Source organism: Dermacentor andersoni, chromosome 10 (genome assembly GCF_023375885.2).
Source record: "Dermacentor andersoni chromosome 10, qqDerAnde1_hic_scaffold, whole genome shotgun sequence".
Lineage (NCBI taxonomy): Eukaryota > Metazoa > Arthropoda > Arachnida > Ixodida > Ixodidae > Dermacentor > Dermacentor andersoni.
The window spans coordinates 87,408,585-87,434,012 of record NC_092823.1 but is presented as its reverse complement, the minus strand read 5'-3'; the positions used below and the strand labels follow the sequence as shown (position 1 = coordinate 87,434,012).

General features: G+C 45.5%; 1 long non-coding RNA gene across 1 annotated transcript; it reads right to left on the bottom strand.

Moving 5' to 3' along the window:
* Window positions 1–7,320: 7,320 nt before the first annotated feature.
* Window positions 7,321–22,889, bottom strand: LOC129388358 (uncharacterized). Its single transcript, XR_008615321.2, has 3 exons — window positions 22,798–22,889; window positions 18,185–18,286; window positions 7,321–7,668 (listed from the first exon to the last, which is right to left on the bottom strand). It is a non-coding gene; the product is annotated as an uncharacterized lncRNA (long non-coding RNA).
* Window positions 22,890–25,428: the final 2,539 nt, after the last annotated feature.

Sequence of the window (25,428 nt, the reverse complement as noted above, 5' to 3'; positions counted from 1 at the left end):
CTGAAAAATGTCGATTATTTCTTATTAACAAACCTGCATCTGTGCAAAACAAGAAACTTTCTATCAGGCGCGCTCTCAAGGGTCAACCCACAAGCTATTGGGTGCATTTAGGTCCCCAACGACAATGTAGGCCTCCGGAAGTTGCGCATTTCTGTTTTGGAAAGTTGATAGCTGGGCGGGATCTATAAGAAGATAACGGTCAGAAGCGTACCAAAAAGCACTACTTTGGCTGCAACTGCCTCAATGGAGTTTCTAGTTGTATATATTGGCCGGCGACACGCTTATGAACTATTCTAGCATCACTGCCTGACGAGGCGAAAGCGTTGTGCTCGTCTTTGAGGTTGAACGGAATACTGTCTCAGCAAGGTAGTGTGCGAAGGATTGAGGCGTGTTCTTTCACACACAGCAACCTTGGATTAAACATGTCTAGGAGTTCCTTAATGTCATCAATACTGTGTATTAGACCTCTCACATTCCAATACAATATTTGTGTGGCCATATTGGAAGTGCTTTAGGGTGTGTGTCAAGAGAAATCAGGTTAGCTCACGAGACCTTTCCAGACCCCGTGATACGGGATTTTTCTTTTTTCATGGCGCGCTCCACGGAGCTACGCCGTTCGTTCGGCGTCTGAGACACCGGAGTAGTGTTTGTTACATCCATCGCCTCTTCAGAGGCTCTGCCTGAGGCCCGCACGGTGGCAACGCTCGGGGTTTTTTCGGGACTGTCTCCACTAGCAATGACCCTGGGACCAGCAGGCCGGGAGGTCTGCTCACCCTTCATGGCAAGGGGACGGAAGAGCTGTGGCTCCTCCTGCAAGGGGGGCTGGTGGCGTTACCGCCTTCATAATCCGTGCGACGCAGTTGGCCGCAGGAGGATGTGGCGCAGCCCCGGGTACGTCAAGTCACTATTGGACGAATTCGGTTGATTATGCACAGAAAAACCTTTGCGCCCTTCTGGAAATGAGATGCTTGGCTTTACGTTGAGTACAATAGATCACATTCACACTATCAATCACGTGATAGCGAAATGTGCGGAATATAACCAACTCTTATATATCGCTTTCATTGATCACAAGAAAGCGTTTGATTCAGTCGAAACCTCTGCAGTCATGCACGCATTACGGACCCACAGTGTAGACAATCCACCTGTAAAAATACTCAGATTTACCTATAGCGGCTCCGAAGCCACCATAGTACTCCATAAATAAAGCAACGAGATGAAAATAAAGAAGGCCATCAGGTCGGGAGATACGATCTCTCCAATGCTATTCACAGCATGTTTACAGGAGGTATTCAGAGACCTGGAGTGGGAAGAATTGGGGATAAAAGTTGATGGAGAATACCTAAGCAACTTGCTATTCGCTGAAGATATTGCCTTGCTTAGTAACTCAGGGGACCAATTGCAATGCATGCTGACTTACCTGGACAGGCGAAGCAGAAGGATGGGTCTAAAAATTAATCTGCACAAAACTAAGATAATGTTTAACAGTCTCGGAAGAGAACAGCAGTTGACGATATGTAGCGAGGCACTAGAAGTGGTAAGGGAAAAATCTGCTTCAGGCAGGAAGTGACCGCGGATCGGGATCATGAGACTGAAAAAATCAGAAGAATAAGAATGGGCTGTGGTGCGTTTGGCAGGCTTTCTCAGATCCTGAACAGCAGGTTGCCATTATCCCTGAAGAGAAAAGTATATAAACGCTTTGTCTTACCAGTACGCTCTTACGGGGCAGAAACCTGGAGGCGCACGAAAAGGGTTCTACTTAAATAGAAGATGACGCAACGACCCATGGAAAAAAGAGCGATGGGTGTAACGTTAAGGATAAGAAGACAGGAGATTGGATGAGGGAACCAACGCGAGTTAATGACATCTTGATTGAAATCAAGAAAAATAAATGGGCATGGGCAGAGCATGTAATGAGGAGGGAAGGTAACCGATGGTCATTAAAGGTTACAGACTGGATTCCAAGAGAAGGGAAGCGTAGCAGGGGGCGGCAGAAAGATAGATGGGCGGATGAGATTAAGAAGTTTGCAGGGACAACATGGCCGCAATTAGCAAGTATGGGAGAGGTCTTTGCCCTGCAGTGGGTGTAGTCAGGCTGATGATGATGATGATGAAGCAGAAGATGATGATGATGATGAGTTCAATTATTTCTTTTTCCTTCTTCCTTGAGGAGCACAATCGCAAATGGACGGGCTGGTCTCCGTCCCAGTTAGCGCACTTGGTTGCGGAAATGCAGAGACCTGAGGAATGGTCTTCAGATGATCATATTGCATCAGTAGCATGCCCTCGTTTGCTATCAGACCCATGCCAAAAACGCTGACACTTGAAGTATCAGCGGGGATTAGGAACGTACGGTCGTACACAAAGCTTACAGTATCCCGTCTCAATTTAATCATGAAGGTTGGTTGTTCCAAATGTAATGATAACGTGCTTTAATGGAATTTCTTTGTCGTCGCGTCTTTACTTGATTCTTTGCACTTTGACCACGATCTGGCTTTGCCATCCATCTAAAAGTTATTTCACTTAGTTCAAGCAGGTCGTCATTACAGATAGTACCACGCATAGTGTTCATTTACCTATGTTGGCCCACTGAGCTTACAAGTTTGGACAGCTTGGTGTACTGGTGCTTGTCGCGTACTTCCAGAAGAAGGTCTCCACATTCCATCTTGGTTACATGGCAACCTGAGCCGGTCGCGTCTATAAGCCATTTTGCAACAACAAATTGAGATATCGTACGGACAATATTCGTTTCATGTTGGCTATGTAGCACATGGTACTTGGGAAATGTGTCTACGGGTTTCATTAGGAAGTTGAAAGTTTCATCCGTGCGCCCCTCATTAGAGAGCGGTCAGGTTTTTGGACAAAAGAACATGCAATAGATGTATGCAGATTTTTCGGCAGCAGCGCCAGCACCGTCAGTGACCTACCATGGAGCCCAACCAGGGTATGCTGCAGGATCGTGAAAAGACAGGTCCTACATGCACCAGCTGTATGCCACTATTATAACCAGATGTGTTAAGCCTTGCTGCCTGGAAAAAGTGGAAGTAAAAGGATGACAAGAGATGACAGGACAGATCGAAAGTAAGCTAAAGACGAAGATTGGAGAGGAGGACAGGAAAAGGCGAATGCTGATTTCCTCCAGGTGTGGTAGTCTCGAGGTACCGTCTACGTGAAGCAGAGTCCAAAGAGGTGTGTTACCTCCGCCAGAGTCCCTTAAAGGTTCAAACACCCAGCACCGGCTCAACCGCAAGGATGCCCCTTTCTCCAGACGTGGCTAAGCCGCGCACGGCGGGACGCGGGAGGGTGCAACCCTCATGTGCTCGGGTACGTAGTGTCGCCAGGCATGAAACGCGTGCGGACGCAGACGCCTTTGCAGGGTACAAGATATGTATGCATATTTATTATTTGTTATGCGCATGAGATGTCACACGTCAGAAAACGAACCAAACACAGAATCTAGTTGAAACATATCTAAGTATATTACTGTAGCATCTTAGAAATTCTTCACAATATTTTATGTAGAATTTAATCCAAAAGGCAAGACGATCTCCTCATATTTCACGTATGTTTATTGGCCCTCATAATAATGCATGAGGATTAGGATGCCTCGATATGTATGAGTCAAAATATTGAAGTCTAAAAAATGACGTTTTATGAAGTATGCTCATAACGGTTTGCCGACCTCCAAATTTATCAGAAATAATTTGCGTCTCCAATATTCCAACATTTACTTTTAATCTTATTTAGGCTACAAATTTGCAAGAAGCACCTTCAGTTGTGGAATATTTTGTAAATAGTACAATCCGCTGGCAGAATGGGCCAAATATCCAGATGTGGCGCAGTGCTCAGTCATTATGGCGATTATAATTATTCGCTTAATGAGACATTTTGAGCCTATAGAGCTACAGGAAGTTAGCGGTGTGGATCAGAGAGCAATGTCCGATAGCCGATATTCTAGTTAACATTAAGAGAAAGAAATACAGCGTCGTAGACCATGTAATGCATTGGGCAGATAACCGGCGGACGATGAGGCTTACAAAATGGGTGCCAAGGAAAAGGAAGCATAGTCGAGGATGACAGAAAATTAGGCGGGATAATAAAATGAAGAAATTTACGGGCGCAAGATAGCGGTAATTGGAGATCGCGCAGACAGGCATTAGTCCTGCAGTAGACATGTGATTAGGATCATGTTGATCATGACCCTGATGATGATCTGCCTATTTAGCCTCTTACGTCAACCGAGTATCCCGAGCAACCTAGTAGTTTAGGCAGGCACGTGGCGAAGGGGTTGCCCGAGAGGGGTTCGCCCCCCCCCCCCCTCCCCCCTCTTCAAAATAATGTGGCGTACCTCCACCCCCCCTTGTCCGCTCCACTACTCCTCACACACATTCTTGAACCGCCACCAAATGAAGCTTGAGACTTGACAGCTATTCGGCGGTCAAATTTTGCTGCCTCTTTCACTCCTTTTGGATGGCGGTAGTCATCGGCATCTTCTGTGATGTGAGGGCCAGTTTTCTATAATCGGTGCCTGCGCGAATAATTCGAGATGCACTCAGTTGTCACCATCTAATGCAACGCTCACGCGCCTCGCTGTTCCTTCGTTAGTTCAACGTTCTTTGGTGAGACTCATCCAGGGACCAGGAAAGGTATTCAGTTTATAGTTAGCTGGTCTGTATGCTCTTGGAACGAGTTGCGGCAGGAGAAAGAGCCCGCTGCGTTAAACTTTTCCTTTTGCCTCATTGCTTCTGCGAGTGACGGCTCGCCGTGACGCTGGCAGATCCTTGGAAACGTATACCCGTGATATTCGTTAGAAATGTGGAAAATAAAATAATGCGAAACAGCGACCGTCTTCAAACCCTACAATAACCATTAAACCCATGAGCAATATGAATGTCACTCGTTACCTCGTCTGGCTTTTCAATAATTGTACAGCACTTTTTGTGCTAATCGATAACTAGAAACAAGAGTCACAAGGAGTTCAGAAAGTACGAGATCTCTTAAAGGAGAGAGCGTAAAGAAAGGAAAAGCAAAAATTAACAAAGTTAACCCATGTTTGTGAAAATATTTAGGGATCAACACCTTTTTATTTAAAAAGGAAGTAGAGAAAACGCCTTCCGGAAATGGAGAATGATTCCGTGTGTATTGAATGACGCTTCTATAGTTAACAGTCGAGCCGCCTGACATAGCCATCTCTCTGCTGTGCTTATGGTTTCCTTATTTTTTTTTTTTTGTAACCTGCTGCGGCGAGCGCAGTACGTCTAGAACCGTAGCATCCGGTGCTCTACGTGATTATACGGACCGGCGGCAACGCATCGTTAGGTACCTTCCCAAATAACAATACGAGTCGGTTTCGGCACATGGTAGAGCAGTAAACGAGCGATTCAAAATAAGTGTGATTGTGCCGAAAATATATATTTCTCTTTAATTCTTCCCCACCTAATTCAAGAACGCTATTAGAAATATGTATTTTAGACTCGCTTGTTTGGTTGTTTTTGGCAGTGTTCTTCCAGCGCTTCTTTCCTGCGCTAGTCCATTTAAAGTGGTTCTCCGTTTTTCAAGTAACGTGGAGTGCATCTCACAGGCGTACCTGTCACCTACACCTTATTTCCTTTCTTTTTTGCGGGATTACGCGTCTTTATGGCAAACGGTAGGCATTATACACGTTTGTACTATTAAAGGTGCCCACCCCCTCATTTTCATAGAAAGGTTACCTTGGGCTGGCCCCCACCCACGAAAAGAATTCCTGGGTACGTGCCTAAGCATGGACCAGATCCATGAGGTCATGGTGCAGTCATAATCTGCATTGCTATAATCCCAGTTGCTTCATCTTACTCTCGTCATGTTGTCGTCATGTCATCACCTCTTACGAAGACTCAGTGCCGCTGTTTGAAAGCTATGGTGGCTATGTCTGTCCTGGTAGTTATGCAGCGTGGTTTTCGCATAGAAATCATTTCAGTTTCTCCTTCAAATCTAGCGACGCTGTCGTCGTCAAGGCGTCGCTTCTAAGGCCAACCCAGTGACCCAAGCTGCATATTACCTCGGGCCGCTGCTATGTCCTCGTTGCGATGGCGTCACGATCACTGAATAGTCGTCATTCAAGCTTCGCCATCCGACTCTCGTCATGCCGTCGTCACCACGCTGTCACATCTTACCCCAACTCACTGGGCTACGTTGTTTGCTATATGGTGACCTTAACATGCGCACGCGGTCTAGTTAATGTGGTGGTCTTTGCATGAAAGTCAACCCAACTTCGTCAGCCACTTTCGTGATCAATCAGTCGTCACTCGATCGCCGTCATTCAGTTTTCAGAAAACTGTTGTCGCGGTGCTGTCGTTTCACCATCATCACGATTTCAGAAATTTCATTCCCATTATGGTCATGCGGTAGTCGCCATGCTGCATTTCTCGTGGTATTGCCACGTTTCTCCGTCATTTCATAGTGTCGTCGACATGCATTCATAGTCATTATCCCATTGTTGTCCCTCCACCGTCGTCATCCGAATATTGTCATACCATTCACACCATTCTTGCATGATACGGCTTGCCACACCATCGCCATCATACAAGGGCTTCCAAAATTTTTCAATATACCTCCTGCAGCTGCTCACGCCGGTAGTACGCGGCGTCGCTGAGGGCAGGAGCGATGGCCGGTTGTGGTCACCAGCTTTTATCCGGCTCATAGGAATAAATGAGACAAAGAAATGTCCAAGTTACTTCTGTCTGAACAGCGTAGTTGCTGAGTGCGCCTTGCGTTACAATGTTCCTCCTGTGACTTAGAAGAATTTTCAAACCAAAGCAAGTTATTTCAAAATGCCTATATTTTATCCGAATACCTACGATTCCTTTCACTTCCTGCTTTATAGCGTTCAAGCTTCACGGGTGAAGCTTAGAAATGAGGATCAGCGACGAATATATCAGTGACGCTCTCTCAGCAGATGACCAACTCCTGTTCGGCAACATTGGAGCTGACTCGCCCTGCTTGCAACGATGTCTAGAAACGCTAGATTACTGCGCCCATTCTTTCTCAGTACCTTCCTTTGCAGTCAGCCGCCACCGACAACGAGCGCACAAGATATCACCCTACTAACCATTCAAAGGTAACCCACGAAAGGCCACTTTTCGCAAAGGTGGGCCCCTCTAAAAAAATGTTGGCCAATCTTTCTGAGGCACATTATGCCTGTTCTTCTAAACCCTTTGCCAAAGTGTGCTGTGCCATCTGTAGGCCCCCTTCGTGATTTCAAATAAAACGTAAGTGATTTGGACAAAAAGGTTGCTATCTGTAACAGAAAAATTTCAAAGCTCTGCAAACAAAGAAAGAACATTTATTCTTGCACTGCATATGTTCGCTTTCACTTTATTAACTAATTTTCAATACTTTCGCCTTTTTCTATCTGGTTATTTAAACATGAGATACAAGCATACAATTAGGGATGACAATTTCGGGGACTGAAGCTTACAACAGTCCATGATCGGTCTTCTTTCGGTGGTCATTTGTTCACTGCACTTTTTTACTGAGTGGGGATATCCTCGTTACCTTTATTCTTGCAGTGAGAGCTGTACGGGCGATATTCAGTGCCAGAACATTTTTCCTTGAAGTAATTATGGCAACTTGGTGTTGGCCCACTTTCAACGCCACTGTCTCTTATGTGCATTTCGCAGTTCTGAAAATCTGGTAAAAATATAACATATATTATCAATCAGTATCCAGCTCTTTTTATATGCATTCATATTTTAGCTGGGATTGGTATGAAAATAGGCGCGATAAACTCCAGAAATATAATTATTTTGAACCAATATAAAATATTTCCCGCTACGAAACTCTCGAAATCAAAATAGTTAGAATTTGGTCAGCCGGACGCACAGAAACACCAAAACGAATGCTTATCTGAACTGGCATAGTGTTTGCGGGCTTTAAATTATTTCTCCGCTTTCAAGGTCATGTCATTTATTCCGAAAAAAAAAAATCACTGACGATCACCTTCTCCATCGGCGTCGCCACCGCTGGGAGGCGGCTCTCAAAAGTTCAGAGTTGGCAGACCAGCTCTGGGCCGTCCGGCAAGCCAAAGATGGGGCCCGAGTCCAAGGACTTGGAGCCGCCCCCTGAGGCCACCACAACGAAACTGCCGGCCATTCATTAATAAAGTTTCTTCTCTCTCTCTCTCTCTCTGACGATTACGATACTCCCTAAGGCTAAATTTTAGCTCAGCTCTATACGTGTTTTCTTTTCGCGATATATTGACGCAAAGAATTTGAGATGGACACGTAGCAGAGTCGTCAATCGCTGGCATTCAGACCTGCTGGTCAAGTTCGTCGCCGTTTATGCGTTACTCGTCGAAGGTTGCAGTGTAATCGCTGGTGCCACTTAGCTTCCTCGAGGTACTACACAATTCGCGTCGCGCTTACAACCAGATTACAAAACAATCGCAAACCATGACAATCGAAACAGGTGCATACAAAACGAAAGCTAACGAACCAAACAAGCGGGAGCGAGAGCTGACGTGAGCAGACGATAGTACGAAACGAGCGGTCCGGCTGAGATCAGATACGAGTACGCATCGAGTGGTCGGGCGGATCCGTTCGCGGCTCGCGCCTTACACCTGCTGTACCGCGTTCTCTCATATTTCACTGTTGCGCTCGTTCGCTCGATGGAGCCGCTACCGCCGCCGCTGACGCTCGCCGCAGGAACGGGACATAAGGAACTTCGCTTGAATAAAATGTTATGAAGTGCATGTTAACCCCAAAAGAGCCTTATGTCTAAGCGCTCTGACCGTATTCTTGTGGTAAAGTGCAGTTATTATTTGCACTCATGGAGGCTGACTATTATCCACATGTACTTATTATAAGCTTGGCGTGAAAACTGTCTTGCAGTTTTGTTTTGACAAGAGAACACTGACCCGCAGTGCTGGTTCATGGACAACAGCCTTCCGCTGCTGAGCCGATCGTTTAAAGGCGTAGAGTAGCGGTGACGGGAGCCGATTCGAATCGACGTGAACTACGATATTGCTTGTGTACGGATATTTATGTGCAAGTTGAAAAAGTATGCGCAAGATATTAAAATTAAAATAGGGCTGGGTAGGCTACGCGAAGCAGATAGCCGGTGGGCCATCAAAGTTACTGAGAAGATCCCAAGGGCTCACAAGCACCAGTCTGGTGGGTCAGAAATTGAGGTTGCGTTTTGAAATGAGAAGACAAAGATAATGCTCAATAGCCTGGCAAGGGAACAAGTTTTCAGGATCGCGTGTCACCATTTAGAGTCATTGAAGTCGTACGTTTACCTAGGTTAATTACTCACAGGGGAGGCTGATCATGACAACAAAATTTACTGAAAAATAAGAATGGATTGGTGTGCATACGGCAGACGTCGACAGATCCTGACTTCAAGCTTGCCACTATCATTGAAAAGTGGACAATCAAATCATTCTACCTCTACTAGCATATGGGGCAGAAACTTGGAGGTTGACAAAGAAGCTGGAGAGCAAGGAACACGCAAAGAGAGGAAACGGAATAGCTGGTATTCTTATTGACATTAAGAACAAAAATAGAGCTTGGCAGGGCATAATGTGTAGGATAAATAAACGGCGGATCATTAGAGTTACAGAATGGATGCCAAGAGAAGGAAAACACAGTCAAGGACGGCTGAAATATAGGTGGGGTGGTCAAATTAGGTTAACACAGTACAGGGGCAATCGGGTTACGCAGGATAGGGGTATTTGGAGATAGCAGGGAGAGGCCTTCGTCCTGCCATTGACATAAAACAGGCTAAAAATGATGAAACTAGGAAACTTGCACGTGCAAGTTGGAAGGGGTAGTAGAATAAGGCAGGGGGTAGCTGGCGATCGCTATGAGATACCTTCGTCCTGTGGTGGACCGACATAAAAGTAGACACATGATGATGATGAGGATGATGAAATAATTTAATGGGTTCTAACTTAACCCCGATCCTCAACTAGGAGTCGGCATTCGCTACTGCACATTTTTCTGGCGCTCACATTTAAGAGCGCAGCTGTTATGCATCCGTTCCTGTGCTTAGCGTCGGCGTCCTTCGGAGTAACCGCGTGAACGAGCACAGCGAAGAATGAAAGAGCGAAAGTGGAGCGTAGCGGGAGGTAAAAGACGGCGATAGTAAAGAGAGCGCGAGGAGGAAAGTGGAGGGGGACCGTACGGCAAAAGCGTGAAAAGAAAAGCGTAGTCCGGCGCAAGACGTCGTTTGCGGTGACGATCGCTACGAGATGGCAGCGGGGTAGCGCGCATCATCTGTTCACAGACGACGCCATCGACAAGGCATGCGCGAGTACCTCCACCGATACCATATATGGAAACAAAGCGCTGTATGAGCGCAGTTCTGTCTGTGGAGGCTACTGTGAATTGCGGACACGGGTAACCCATGCACTGCCTCTCGCGATCTTTCGATTAGCGAGGCAGTCGCGCCACACTTCGCTCAGTTTTCAACGTGCCGTACGAGACGGAGTGTCTGCGCATGCCAATAATCGCGAAATGTAAACACGTATAGAGCTGCGCTGAAATTGCGCATTAAGGATTATCGCAATCGTCGGTGTGCTTTTTGTTACTAGTTATTCAAGTCAATTACGGGTGACTGATTGTTACCTTTGCCGGGGTCGTATAACTTAAAATTTTTTTTTCAATCTGTCTTTATTCCAGTCTCCTGACGGAAACTTACGCTACCGCCGACGCACGCATGGAGCGGTGACTCGCAGCGTTGTTATAATAGGCCAATGAAACCCTCTGCTCGTGTACAGGAGGTAACTTTTGTTTGCTTTAAAATGAATATGATCGCCTTACTTTACAGCTTTTTTCTTATCTAATTGGCTGAACAGAAGCGAGCAGCATGCTGGAGAGGGTTTTGGTGGGGCCGGGATAGCGTAGTGAAAGTGGATTAGCAGATGATGATGGCGGTGCCAGTGTCTGCGACTGGCCCTCTTCTTGTTCAGGTTTCGGTGTCTGGTTGAAAATCGTAGCGACGTGCAACGTAAACGTAATAATGCACCTAAAGCAGATCCTCAGCGAAGAAAAAATGGAAGAACGACGTCATGTACACGAAAAAAGTGCTCGACAAAGTAATACTACCACGCAAAATTTTTTCACTGTACCAATAAGAAATATACGCATACGCCATTACAGTGTCTGCTAGAAAATCGTGGCGACATGCAACATAAACGCAATAATGCAGCTAAAGGAGATCGTCAGCGAAGAACAATTGGTAGAACGACGTCATCTATATGAAAAAAGTGCTTGGCAACGTAATACTACCATGCAAAAATTGTTTACAGTACTAAAAATATCTATATATATTCTCCCTTGCAGTTCCGAGTAGCAAGTGCCAGATCGATTGCGCGCAGCCATCTTCTCCTCATTTTGGAAAACGGGGCAATCTCCGGCTATGTAGAAATAAATTCACTTTTGTCCGGCATGTTAATGCAGCATAACTGCGTACACGTCACACTGACGCGATGAGTTTTCGCTGTTTTGAGACGTCGCGTGACAGGTGAAGTGGGCGCACACGGAAAACTTTTCACCGATTGCGGTGGGCTGATGGCGAAAGAGGCGTAGAATAATAAAGAATTACTTTATCTGCTGCTCGGTATAATTATGCATGATCTGGGTATATACTTCATATCAGATGAGGAACTCTATCGGTTTTTCTGATGTCTCGTGACAGACAAGAGAAGTGGGGGTTACCTGGAAAATTTTTGACCAATCGTGGAGGGCTGATTGCAGAAGTGGAGTATAAAAGTATGGAATGGCTTTACGTTATAGCACCCGCGATTTCTATCAATTGGAACCGTTTGTCTGAAAGTGCTCTATTAAGTAAGTCGCGTTGTAACGGCATAAAACCTATAAAACCACCTGCCCTGGTTGCTTAGTGGCTACGGTGTTGGGCTGCTAAGCACGAGGTCGCGGGGTCGAATCACGGGCACGGCGGCGCCAATTCGATGGGCGCGAAATGCGAAAACACCCGTGTACGTAGATTCAGTTGCACGTTAAGAACCCCAGGTTGTCCAAATTTCCGGAGTCCCCCACTACGGCGTGCCTCATAATCAGGTAGTGGTTTTGGCACGTGAAATCCCAATTAGAAAAAAAAAGAACCTATGATACCCTTTGTTCTTACCTTTCCGTAAACTACGGCTTTCGCACTCTGAAAAAAAAATGCGCGTTCTATCGTCTTCCAAAAGCATGTTTTCTGGTTGCGATTGCGGTGAAGCAGTATCGAATGTCTGTGACCTGGGCAGGAGCAGTAACTAAATAAAGAACGTCATTATAATGTCCTAAATAAAATTTTACGCTACGGTACTGTAAGAAGGTCGGTAGCTGGCCGCTGCTAAGTTTAGCTTTTGACTCGGAGTTGATTTACCCTCGTATTTTCAAACCATCCCGATTCCAACCTCTTTCTCCACTCCACCTTGTTCAGCACAGCGCATCCCATCGATTAATAAAGATGTGGCACCTTTCACGTGTTGTCGTGGATGATAAGAAGCGCAGGGACCACTCCTGTCGATGGGTGCGCTATCGACTTTCTTGTGTCGAGGTGGAGTGTTGAGTGGAGGAACGTTGTCGAATATGGGGGTTAGTCAACTCATGGGCACCCAAAAGCCTAAGCGGTTTGTCCAAGATCTAATGCTAGGCAGGTTCGCAGAAGCAAGAAATGTTGCGATTTTCGAAAAGCCCAAACTGCTACCATTTGTTCACAATTAAGCTCGTCGAGCAGCTGCTGGGGTCACTAGAGAAGATTATGAGTACTTGACACCAACCCATGGCGATGTGAACAAGACCAAACCGAAAAAATAACACCTCTTGCAAGAAATACAGTCGATCTTTTTGTCGCAAAGTAATGAAACTGTTTCACTGTGTAGCACAGCCGCCGGAACGACCGATATTTTATTTTTCATGCCGCATCATTCTTAGGGTACTTCATGCCCTTGTTTGGGTCAACTACCTATGTTTGTATCCAATTGCTTATCCCCTTACCTGGGTCACTCGGTAGTGCATAGTCGAACCGCATCAACCTGGCTGCTCTGAGGTAACAGGGTTCGAAACCTACCATCGGACAAACTTGGATCATTGATTATGGTAATCTGTACGCACGTGCCCTTATTCAACGAACCTCGTTCACGCCGACGTGGGTGACTGTCCATGTGGCACTGGGCTGACTGGGGCCGCGTTGACGCCGACTTAGAGCACTACGTGTGGACCACTCGGTCTGCACTGGCCTTCAATGAATGCCTTTGACGCAAAGGCGTTGATAAACTTCTTTCAAACAAACAGCGTGCCGGCCGCTTCATGGTACGCGTGAAACGTGGAACTATATCGATACCTTTAATATTAGCTACTTTAGACCTAGTCCACCAAGCAGGCAAGTACCGCCATCTGTAGTAAGCTATTACAAGTAACTGAGGCGCGGCGCAAAGTGGGCGTAAAGTCATGATCGGGCTGCAGCCGTGGTAACGTTTCACCAATTTCGCTGTGGCGACATCGCATCCCGGCATAGTTTTCCGCCTCATCTACACTGTTGCCGCCATGTCGCTTTCTCCTTTGTGAGAAATGCAGCCTTAGGTTCCTGCTGACAGCGTTTCTAGAGCTTTTTCCGAAAGGCTTTCTGTGTCTCAGACGCGTCCAGTGAACGGACGCGCAAAACATCTCAAAGTTGAAGCACCACTGGAAATGATCGGTCGACAATACAGGCCAGGAATACAAATCACGTTTGCTTTTGGATGCGCCATCGCGGCCTATAGTACATGTAGTGGTGTCGAAAAAGTGTTTGGTGACCAGCACAACTAAAAGAATGTGCTTACGAAATCCAGCGCGTGCTGCTTAGCCATGTGAAGTTTACATGCTTTGCGCGCGTTGGCTCGTCCTTAGCGCGATTGCCTGCTGCGGCGCCATGCACGCTTGCGCCCAGTAAGTAAACTCAAACAGAAAAGATTTGTTCTACTTTCCTCTCGGTGGCGTTGTGTGCTGCACAGCCATCGCTTATGTTCGAGCATGTGTTCGAGCATCCGACGGCCACGCAACGCTTCGAACTTCGACAAAAACCTCCAATCACATGCACAACGAGAAAGCACTCCGAGAAAGACACCCATGAACTTCCAAATGCTCAGCGAGGGATACGCTTGGGCACCCAGGCGCAACTGGGAGATAACTGGTCATGTAAGTGGCTGGTACTTTCGGAACATCCGCACCACTATCAATCACTGCCATCTGCACACCTCGTCTGATTAGGTACTTTTGCAGGGCTGATATTAAGAAATTTAAATAATTGCCGGCCCTGCGTCTTTACCAAGGTTACTATAGTAGTAAACGATATGTATTTATAGCCAATTAACTCACGCGCTATTTTGTTGCATTGGTTTTATCAACCGCGCAATGAGGAATATAAAGAAAAATTGCAAGCATAACGTTAGGACACAGGAATCGAACGCTGTGGACTGGAGAGCGAACGCGCATGGCCTATATTCTACTCGACAATTACAGTAAAAATGGAAGTGGCCAGGCCATCTAACGCGCTGCGCAGATCGGCGGTGGACCCTTTAGAGTTATAGAATGGGTGCCAAGGGAATGGAAGCGCAGTTGAGAAGGGCAGAAAACTAGGTGGGGTGATTGAACCAGAAAATTTTCAGGCCCAATTTGCCACCAGCTACTGCAAGAAAGCGCTAATTGTAGGGCGCTGGGACGGGAATTCGTCCTGCTGTGGCCTTATTATAAGCTAATGATGATGAAGGTAATCAGGAGCCAGTTTTTCAAACTTGTCCCGTGAGCTTCGTGTGCTACAAGTTGGATCCATACAGAGCAGCCACGTGTGATTCAATCCTCGACCCAGGTCCATCAATGAATGGGCCCATGACCTCCCGTGCCATAAAGATTGCTTTACCCGCCTGGTCAACGGGCTTATGTCCATGCAGTAATCTAGTTATAACGCGATTCTCTTCACACAGTCGTCCCGCCACCGCCTGCCTATGGGCGTCTTATTATCCCCATGGCATCGTCGTTACGCTGTCGTCATTAAACAGCTTGTTCCAGCAAAATTTTGCCAGAGTTTAAAAATATACGAACGCCACGTAGCTGGACAGAACAAAGGTAATGTTTCGCTGTTGATTGGAAATACTGAAGTTATTTCTTTTCAACATAGTTATTTAGATAATAAGTCTTAATTAATTATTCAGGTTCTCAAATACTCTAATCAAATGAAAAGTGTAAATGAGAAAATTGTAGAGCGACATGAAAAAAAAAAACACCCAATACAGCTTTTTGTTGCTCAACACGTGCTACCTAACACTGTTTTTTCTGGCGTGAAAAACGCCCCCAAATGCACGCAAAATTGCCGCGCCAAGAAGCAATTTTGAGGCTTCGTTCTCGTTCGAAGACAGCCTTTTATGCAGCACGTATTCAGCAACAGAAAGCTGTATCGGGAATGTTTCATGTCGCTGTAGAGTCAAGTTCGTGAGGCCAGTGGCTGGCCACGCCACAAGCAGACACTTCGAACGAAAGTGATTGGAAAGATGGATAGAAGACACTACACAGGCACATCAGCACTCCGGTTGAGTACGGCGAATGGCAGCGGTAAAAATCGGCAGTGGAGAACAGCCCAGACGGCATAAAGAGCGCTGCGCCGTGACGTACTGAATCACAGAAGATAGCTACATGAGCATAAGACCGAACAGCAATAATGGTGGCTTCGTAGACAGAGATTTTGCAGCCAGGGGCGATATCATCAAAAATGTACAGTGAAATTGGAAACGGCTCAACCCTGGCACAGACACAGTTTATGATGGCATGACGCGTTGAGAGCAGAACTCAGCCCTATGTAATGTGAAAGCATGAGGGTAAAAGAATGAATTTTATGACGCAAATGATTTCCTGAAGATGACACGAGTTGTGCACGCACCCGAAGACGCCATGTGTTGCGCACTGGCGGTACGGAGGGACAGTCGTGAGTGCGGGGTCCGTGCTTTGCTATTTATGCGACCAATGCATCCATCTATCGCCACAAGTCCAGCGCCAGTATCTGAAAGTGTTAGCGTTATGATTTCTTCCACTCTCATTTCAATAAATACATAATTAAATAAATAAATAAATGATGTTGTGAGGGGGGCCTTATATATTTCGCTGGCAAAGCAGTTATAGCCTTTTCGATTGCGAGAACTAGTTGCTCGGGCGATTAGCACTGTGCTGACACTGCATGGGTGCAAATTAGTGCTAGAGAGAAGGCCAACGGCGAGTAGAAAACGGCACGGTATACAAGACAACGCATAGTGGGCCAGATAATTGTGACGTTCTGAGAAGCTGGCTACATGAGTCGAATGTTATGGAGGGAAGCTGCGCACATCGATTACGGTGACGCGCCACGTGTCCAGCAAGGCCACACTGTAAATATTGGTGCATCCTACGCACTGTGTGAATCGATGTAGGCCAAACTTTGTATGATGTTTGTTATGATTAACGATAATTAGTAGTGATGTTCGCGGCTCATGTGTAATTTCTTCACCGTTTAGTCCAATACGAGAGTGGCGAGTTGATGTTATACGTTAGCTTGCGTGTACCAGTGCTGTTTGTCAGCGTAGTCCACAGAACATACAGGGCGACATGTTTGTTTGAGGCTTTGTTGCGCGTCACATTTTATAACCTCTGAAACGGTTGAGCATTCTCACTTCCTCGCATTCGTATTCCTCACATACGTATGCATTCATGGTCTACACCACGTTTCGCTGCGCAGCGAAGACGTTCCTATTCCGAGCGCCGCTCCTTTAGGGCCTGATTGTCATTGATACTGAGTGCGCACTTTGGAACCATTTTGCGGGCACTTGTTTACGTGCTTCTCTGCATACGTGACCAGCACGCTGTTGAGACGCCAGGTAACAGCGTTCACTTCAGGCCTATAGTAATTTTCGCGCTATCACAGTCCATCACTCCACGTCCGCAACCGAGCACCTGCACTTTTGTCGCATACTCAAACAAGCACAGCACCTGCCATGCGCCGAAAATGTGAAACGCTGCCGCGGCGGTGCCGGCCGGGATGCACTGAGGCGAGCGCCATCTCGCAGTGTTGAAAGAATCCCAGCGGCGCACGAGAGCAATACCACAGCAGCAGCGCCCCTAAAGTCGGGAGAAGAGGCAAAGAATGCTTCATTTTGTCGTCTTGGGCTTTTGGAGAACCACTCCTTTTCGAGCCCTTGCGGGCTTCCTAGCCTGCTACTTTCTTCCTTACAAGTTCCTTACCTAATCCCAAGTCGATCTATGCATTCCGCGCTCAATGAATGTTCGCCTTGATTTTCCCTGAAGCAGAATCGCCTTAGTTCCATCGACCACAACTGCTTGCCACCTCAGACGTTGACTTACTTCGACATTTTCTAAAATCAAGAAAGGGGCTGACAGATGGAATAGCACACTGTGGTATAAAGTTTGTAAACAGGGATAAGGTGCCTCAGATAAGGTGCCACGGACGAAGAACGCACGTGACGTCAATGCACTGACCCTTTAAAACTAGCATGCCGAGGATAACGAGGCCGCCTTTGGCGAAGATTTATGTCCTCCTATCAAAACGTTGCCCAGGCTTTCTGAGGCACTTCATCCCTGTTTACAAACCTTATACCACAGTTCGACACTCTCTAGTAATATAACTCTTTATATTGCCCACGAAGCTATTAAATGAACTCACTGTTGACGGCGATATACAGAGATAAAAAATAGGCCCGTGATACTCAAATTTCCATCATTTATAAACAAGGAATGTGTGCTGAAAACTTCCGTAATGCTACAGGGCACTAAGTTCGGAAACAGCGAACACTGTTCAGCAAAAATCAGGCCAGAGTTGCAAGAACTGGCAAATACGCCAAAGGGCGGTGACTCAAGGCTTTGTCTCAAGAAATTATTGATGAATGGACAATCCTTCTTGTACAACAGCACCGCAGATAGTGTTCTGCCTTACTCTAGATAGCCACAATCGCGGAATGTCGTACCGTCTTAAAGAGAACCTAGAAAATGTGAACTACCATGCATTGTAGTTAATTGTCGCAATGTGAAAAAGAAGAAAATAGAGTTCACCTCGTTATTAAACATGACTGAACTTAATATGGTTTTCGGCACTTAATCATGGCTCGGTAATAGTGTTCAATCAGTAGTGTTTTTAACTCATTGTCAAAACATGTATAGTGATCAATTTGTTCACATCATACCATCAGTTAGCTCTTGTCCAACGGAGGAAAGAGCAAACACACTGCAGAGGTGAGTATCTGGATCCGTGTACTTGAGCGTCATCATTTCTTGGGGGGTCGTTTCTGCCAAAAAGTATTAGAAAAGAAACTAACAAAACCTCATGCAGCAGGAACAAAAAACATGTGTGCGCAAACGCGTACACACGTATATAATAAACTGCTGCTCCTATTGTTTATTATGGGTATGATACCCTTTCTTCGTGTAAAATGGCTGATATCAGTAACGAGTAACTGTGATAGTGAACATTATGATTGTTTTCAGGGCCTAGGGTACATTTTTCTGTTTACAAGTAGTTATTACGCCTCATGCAGTCTTACGTATTCGAAACACTATAAAGCACTATTACTGAAGGGTGATTATGGTGCAGATACGTTATTGTGCCCTAGGATGCCAGATTCTCTTGAGTACGATTTCAACTTTTTGTTGCAACTTGAAGTACTTTTCGCGTCTTAAAGGCCAACGGCAAGAAAATTATGAACCACAAAAAACCCCATTTCAGATAACGTAGACATACAGTAGCCTCTATGGAACATTTTACGCTTGAAATGCCAGTGGGCGCTTCACAGAAAGCTCACAGAAATCGATGTTTTTCATACCAAAACTGAAAAAACAAACGCCGCCATTACGAGTCGTCGAAAGTAATGTGCATTGGGAACGGTAGAAAACCAGCGCGTGTGGCGTCCGCTCTTCTTTCTTTTATACCGTCTCCACGTATAAGGGAAGATGTCCCGCATATCTGCTATAGCCACAGAGTTAATGTTCTTTGCGAGCTGCTTCGTGTGATGTGCCAACGTCATTGCAATGTATTCTCGGTGTCCAGGCAGTTTTATTTATCTAGTTCTCTACGTTCAATGGCAGAGCCTCGATCCGGTTTGCCTCCGTTCGAAGTAGAGCGCATTCAGGTGGTCGAGCTAAACACACAGATATAGTCCGGCTTAAACCGGACGCGATCACGCATGGCGCAGCTACGCTAAACCGGCGAAAATTGAACGCTTTATATTCTAGTGTGGCTGGCGGGGGAATGGAACATGTCCTATCATGCGCCGGAGCCACTGCAACAGGGTGCATCGCGCCCTAGCTTGGCGGACCTGCAGCATGCAGGCCTATATACAGTTCGGTTCACTGAAGCGATCGTGTTGCGTCTAGGCCTTCGACAAATCAAGAAGCGCTTGCTCGCCCTGCAATTGTGCGCTTTCGCTGCGGCAACAGCTGGTCGCCACACTGCTGCAGGTAACGTTTAAAGTGCAGGGCAAAATTTTTGCAATCTCAGCGTCTCTGGCAGAACGTATCCGTCTTCATCGGGCCTGGCGCGCAGAAAACGATGGACTAGTCGACCGGTCACACAACTGCCTCCATCTGTAGTAAAGTATGACAAGTAGCTGAGGCTCGGCACCGCCGGTCCAGATTGGCTCGGTGCTAATTAGGCGTGCGTAACTCACAGCCGGGCAGGCCGGGCCGCATTGCCTGGCCGCCACGTCGGGTTAATCTTCTTTACAAATGCAGCATGCGGTTCCTGCTCGTTTCTAGTGCAGTGTGAGAAAGGCTTTCGTTCGCCTGCTTCGACACGACCGATGCAGAGACGCGCGAAATGTCTTGAATATGACGGACTACCGGAAATGATCGCACTGCACTTCAACCCTGAATACAACTTCGGTTTTCGTGCGACATCGCGGCTTATAGTACTTAAAAGTCATCCCGAAAAAGCGTTTGCCAAGCAGATCTTAATGAGTAAGTGTCTGATATGTTAAATTGTAGCGTGTGCAGCTTCGTCAACTGCAGTAACATGCTTTGTGCGCGTTGGCTGGTCGGTGTCGGAATTGCCTACTGTGCCGCGGTATTTGCGTTTTCAAATCTGGGACAGCAAAGTTGTGTTCGGCTTTCCTCTACTCAGTGTTGTGTACTGCACGGCCATCACTCGTGTTCGAATACGTATTCACGCACCCGACGGCCGCGCAACGCGTCGACATTCTTGTAACAGATCAAATCATGAGCGCAACCGGGAGAACGCGCGCCGAAAAACCGCCCGTCAACTCGCATATCATGAGCGAGCACTGAGCCTGGCTGCCTAGGCATAACTCAAAGGTGAACAGTAGCGTACGGCTCTTCAATAATTGCCATAACCACATCGCTACCGCTTTGCCGCCAGCAGCAAGCGTCGTCTGCATAGGCCCTGTTTAATAGCTGCTGATAACAAAATTAGGCGATTGCCATCCATGCGACTTTTCCAACATTAATTTGAGAATATACACTAGGAATTTATCCTCAATTTAGCCCAACTGAACTTTCGTTGCAGTTGCCCTTAAAGGAGACTACTAGGATCGTGGTAAGAAAGACATTCATGTTGATGTGACTGGCGCTATATTCCCCGCACAGTCATCAACAGTACCAGCTGCTGCATTAACATGTGGAACACAGGTAAGTGCTAGCATAAGATTACCTAGACATATAGAAACTAGTGACAATATGGGGTATTGTGCATGTAAGTCCTTTGAGCTATGCAGTTGAGAATCTTGGTGGGGCGTAATACCCGACCGCTAGTCTAAGGCAATCATCCCTTGAACTCGCAAGGTCATCTTATTTTAGTCACACTGCATAGGCTAGCCACCGCTCACGAAATCTGTGTATTCAAGAATGTGTAACCAGAAAACCGTCATATACCAACTAGTGTGGGAAGTACATGTAAACTGGTGAGATGTATTTAAATGAGGGGAGGTGTAAAGCTCAACCGGGCAAAAGGCATCGCATGCTGCTACTACATTCACGTGAAATAAGAGTCAAGGTAAAAGAAAAGAGAAAAAAAACAACAACACACGTGCGCCTACTCAAAAGGTCAACACTGAGAAACATAAAATGTACTAAATGGAGTTTCATAACTGCGTCCATAAGGAAATGTAGTGCATCTCGATGGTGCAGCCAAGGCTACGTTGTTCGGATTAAGGTGGCAACTGACGTTCATTCTTCGTTATTTTTGTCCCGTCCACTTCAGAGGCAGTGATAATTCCGAATTTATATGACTCAGATAATACGAAACGCCTTGCGTTGTGCGAGTGTCGTTGTTACGTGAAACATGGCAACAGCTCTCTCGAATGTATTCCGTGTCTTTGCATTACGCCAGGTGGGTGCACCTTCAATTGGGGCGCTACAAAAAATATAATAAAACAGCTTCCTCGCTTGAACCGTCGACACATGTTCTCCCTTCAGTTAGGCTGTTTACATGAATGCCGCCGAAACAGGTCAGGTTAGTCGCGTTGAGATTTGCTTATCTTTTATATGTAAACGGTAGACGATCGAGCTTAGCGAGCACGAGTGCAGCCGAGTCACTGCCACTGCACGCAGTAAGTTGACACATTCCTAAACATTTCAGGTGGGTACGTCAACACTGACGGGTGGGTCACAGTCCGCAATCAGCAACGTTAAGCAGAGAGGTTGACCTATGTATTCCCTCAGCGGAAGCTGTCACCATAACTACAACTCGGTGGGTCGGTGTTCGTGTAAATGCTGGCGAGTGTGAGGTTGTTCGATCCCTACTTATAACTAAGCCAGCATGAGCTTGAACTGTATATTGTGCAGGACCCTATAGTAAAATTCAAGATCAGTGTCCCAGCGTGGAGTGTCCTTCTTCTGCGACACCCACAAGGAATAAATTGAAGGGCAATTTTGCGCCAAGAAATTTATACAGCCCTGTTCTGAATTTGTTATCGTGGAATCGCCAGGCTCTTATTAAATAAGGTGATTATTAAAAAGAAAGAAGGGGACTTGGGCAAGCTTCGCACTGCCGTAGACGTACTACAGGATAAGGGCGTATTGACTTAGAGGAAATATAAGTTCGATCTCTAGAGCGAGGGAACCTGCTAGAAGGTTGGAGGCTGAGCATGACACAAATGAAAATTTGAGCATACTTTAACCGTGAAAATTCGAATCCACTGTATTTGCTGCCATATTGCCATTATGGATGTCATTCCAAGAAAAAAAGATCAAAGACCCAGTACTTGTTTTGAAAACTGGGTCTATTCTAAAGCGCAAACATTTTTAATCATGCACTCGTGTGTGCCTGTATATGCTATCGCGCAGTGCTGGACGACATACATGACGAGTGTTCCAACTTGTACCTCACACTACGCCAGCTCCTGAGGTTGATATGCAGTGGTGAAGCTTGCCTAGTAATTTTTGTTGCGCGATGGAGGAAGTCGCATGCATAAGGAACACGACAATGTCAGGCGAGGCGATTTTCGGCCTGTGAGGAAACTGTAGGAAACTCGTGGTGAATAAAATAAACCCTCTAAATTCGATCTAATTAGGCGCAAGGTAGCACTACAAGTCCAGGCACCTTTTTTAGAAAGCATGTTTCGCAGGTGGATTTTCTCGCCTGGGGTGGAAGCCTGCTCGCGTACAGTTCCCGAGGAGGCGCACTGTCACCTCATCTAACGGACACACAATCAGACGGAATGGCAATATCATGAAACAGGGAACTCAGAACGCGGGGCTGTTGGTCAACCAGCCTACACTTATGCAGCCCTTCTTTCATGAAACATGGTGTTAAATTTATGTGCTTGTAAAATAAAACATTTCTTACCTCCTGCTTGGTAAACCAACATAGCTTTCGGTGGTCGATTGTTGGTATTTTCCCTCGTGGTATTATATATAAATTCTCCAGTATAATTTACTCGTATACTGTGGGCAGCAGAATTGGTATAACAATCTTGCGCAGGTAAATGAAAGTTTGTAAACTAAGTGCAATAAGCTTTCATGAAACGTTTACTGCCTTTATCATGACAAACATGGCAGTGCACGTTTGAGAGAATTAGCGACTGTTTCGTTATTACTACAAGTATTGTGACAATCTAGAGTGCTAAGCTCGAAAAATATTCCTGCAGAACAATTACCATAGACGTTTATGTGATTAGTATTGAATTAATGTAGTGACACACAGTATTGTGCCCAGCGAAACGCGTCATGTTAGAGTCTCGATCTTCCTTGTTGAAGCGCCGGCTGCTGCTTGTATTAGTGCACATTTTCCCCAATGTATACTTGAACAGCATGATCAGAATATAATAGTTTATTTCTTGGACCCCGAGCTGAATGCGATGGTGTTTAACCCTAATCCCATTAACACAGGAAGTCACATGTTTCTCTTTGAGCTCCTAAAGCTCCTTGTAGACGGAAGCAACCATGACCCCCGTGACTCAAGAAGGCATCAAGAAACGTCTATAGAAAGCAGAACCTACCAGGTGACACATAGGCAGGTACCAAAGCTGGTTTACAATACATTCATTCAAGACAGGTCTTCACAATAAAGTCAATGCTGCCCTAAAAGCTCTCCAAGAATGGTCAGCAGCTAACGTTTGCAAATTAATACGAGCAGCACAAACGCCGCGATTTTCGGTCCGAAATTTAAGCAAAAAGCTCTAGCCTCATCGCCCTTCATTATGCATGCGAAACAATCGTAATAGAACGCAGTGTGAAAGTGCTAAGAGTTACCTTCACACAAATATGTATTGGGATGCGCACATTGTATTGGTCTTAAGCAAGTTATCCCGTTTTGTTGGCATGATGGCGAGTCACGGAGCTATATTACCTTTAAAAAAAAGTTTCTTGTTTACAATACCGTCTTTTTTCCTTGATTATATAATTGTTTATTCCTATTGGGTACGACTACGTGTACAAGTCTTGGAAGAATGCATGTACTGCTAAAACGTTTGTCGGTACATTTTTACGTAACATCTAATTCCTATACTTCAGATTTATTTTTGAAAGCAAATATAATCCGCTTGTTCAATCTTTATAATTATAATTTAACTGCGGCATTCAAACGGGAGGTAAAAAAATTGAAAAGTTTTTCATGACATATCTAATCTCGATAAAAAAAACCATCCATGCACCACTCGTCACACAGAACAGTAGAAAGTGGTCCCTGCGCGGGCAAAATATACTATGCAAGAAATGTCATACACACTTCCACCCCCTTTAAAGTTACTTCATAAATCGGATATTGATTTACAAACTTCTGTAGGAACACTATGCGAACATTTCACCAATCCTTGCTCGCACTATATATTAAGAATATTATCCCGCCTCTCTTCAATTAGGTTCTGTAACTGTTTCATGGGAAAGTGTATTAATTGTGAATCTTGTGTATTCTCGATATGTCTGCTATCGCTGCCGGCATTGCAGAGGTGGCTGCGCGCTTGATCAAGTTGCTTGTTTCTCGAGTGACTTTTATCCACAGTCTACGCTATCGTAGATGTAAATAAACAAATTATTACTAATTATTATACATATTATTATTGTTATTATTATAAGACCTTCAGCTGTGCATGATGTAGGGAATGCCAAGACATTGTCAGCCATGAATCAGGTGGACGTTCCTATCGTGTCAGCAATGAACAAGACCTCGAAAATATGCCTCCTATAAAATACTTGCGTTTTGCCGGCAATACTTGTCTTGCACTTTACGTAACTCTGTTTCAATGTGTTCTTGCTAACGATTTCTCAATAATGCCAGTCCATTCATGTCATCGCACGGCCATAGCAAATCCTCAGAGACAGTATCTTTCTTTTCTTCATTTCGCTTTTATTTTGATGCTAAAATTTTCATTGAAACAAAGTAGAATAATAGTGATGCGTATAATCTTTCTTTGTATAACTGTTCTGCTTAAATGCAACTAGTATTTTCGGCGGACGGGTACTTTTGCAGAAAAATTCCCCGTGCAATGTGAGACGCTCGCAGATTTTTGCGTTACATGCTAGAATTCTAGCAAAGTTGTTATTAGCTACTGTGACTTTAACTGCCCGTGGTTTATTGACTTGATAAAAGCAGTGTTGCAGCTCCTCTAGAATTTTGTGATTAATCTTTAGATTTATATGTGAAAATTGCTTTAAGGTTTTCTTAGATGGGGATTCTAGGCAATGACAAACGCAGTGATTCTGTTGTGAAAAGCTAGGATGTTGTTCCCAGAGCGGTTAAGGATTCAACATTGGAAGCCTATGGAAACGGTGATAGCTCGTTCTCAATGATCAAGATAGAACGGTCTCTGTGATAAAGGTACGGCCACTTTAGTAATAGATAGCACATTGTATGTAGTGCGAAGACTAAGCTTTGAATTTATGCCTCCTATCTCGACTGTGTACATATGACGTGCCACTGTTCCCAAAAGCGATTTTTCGAGCACACTTGTGCAAATTCACGGTTAACCTTAACAATCCA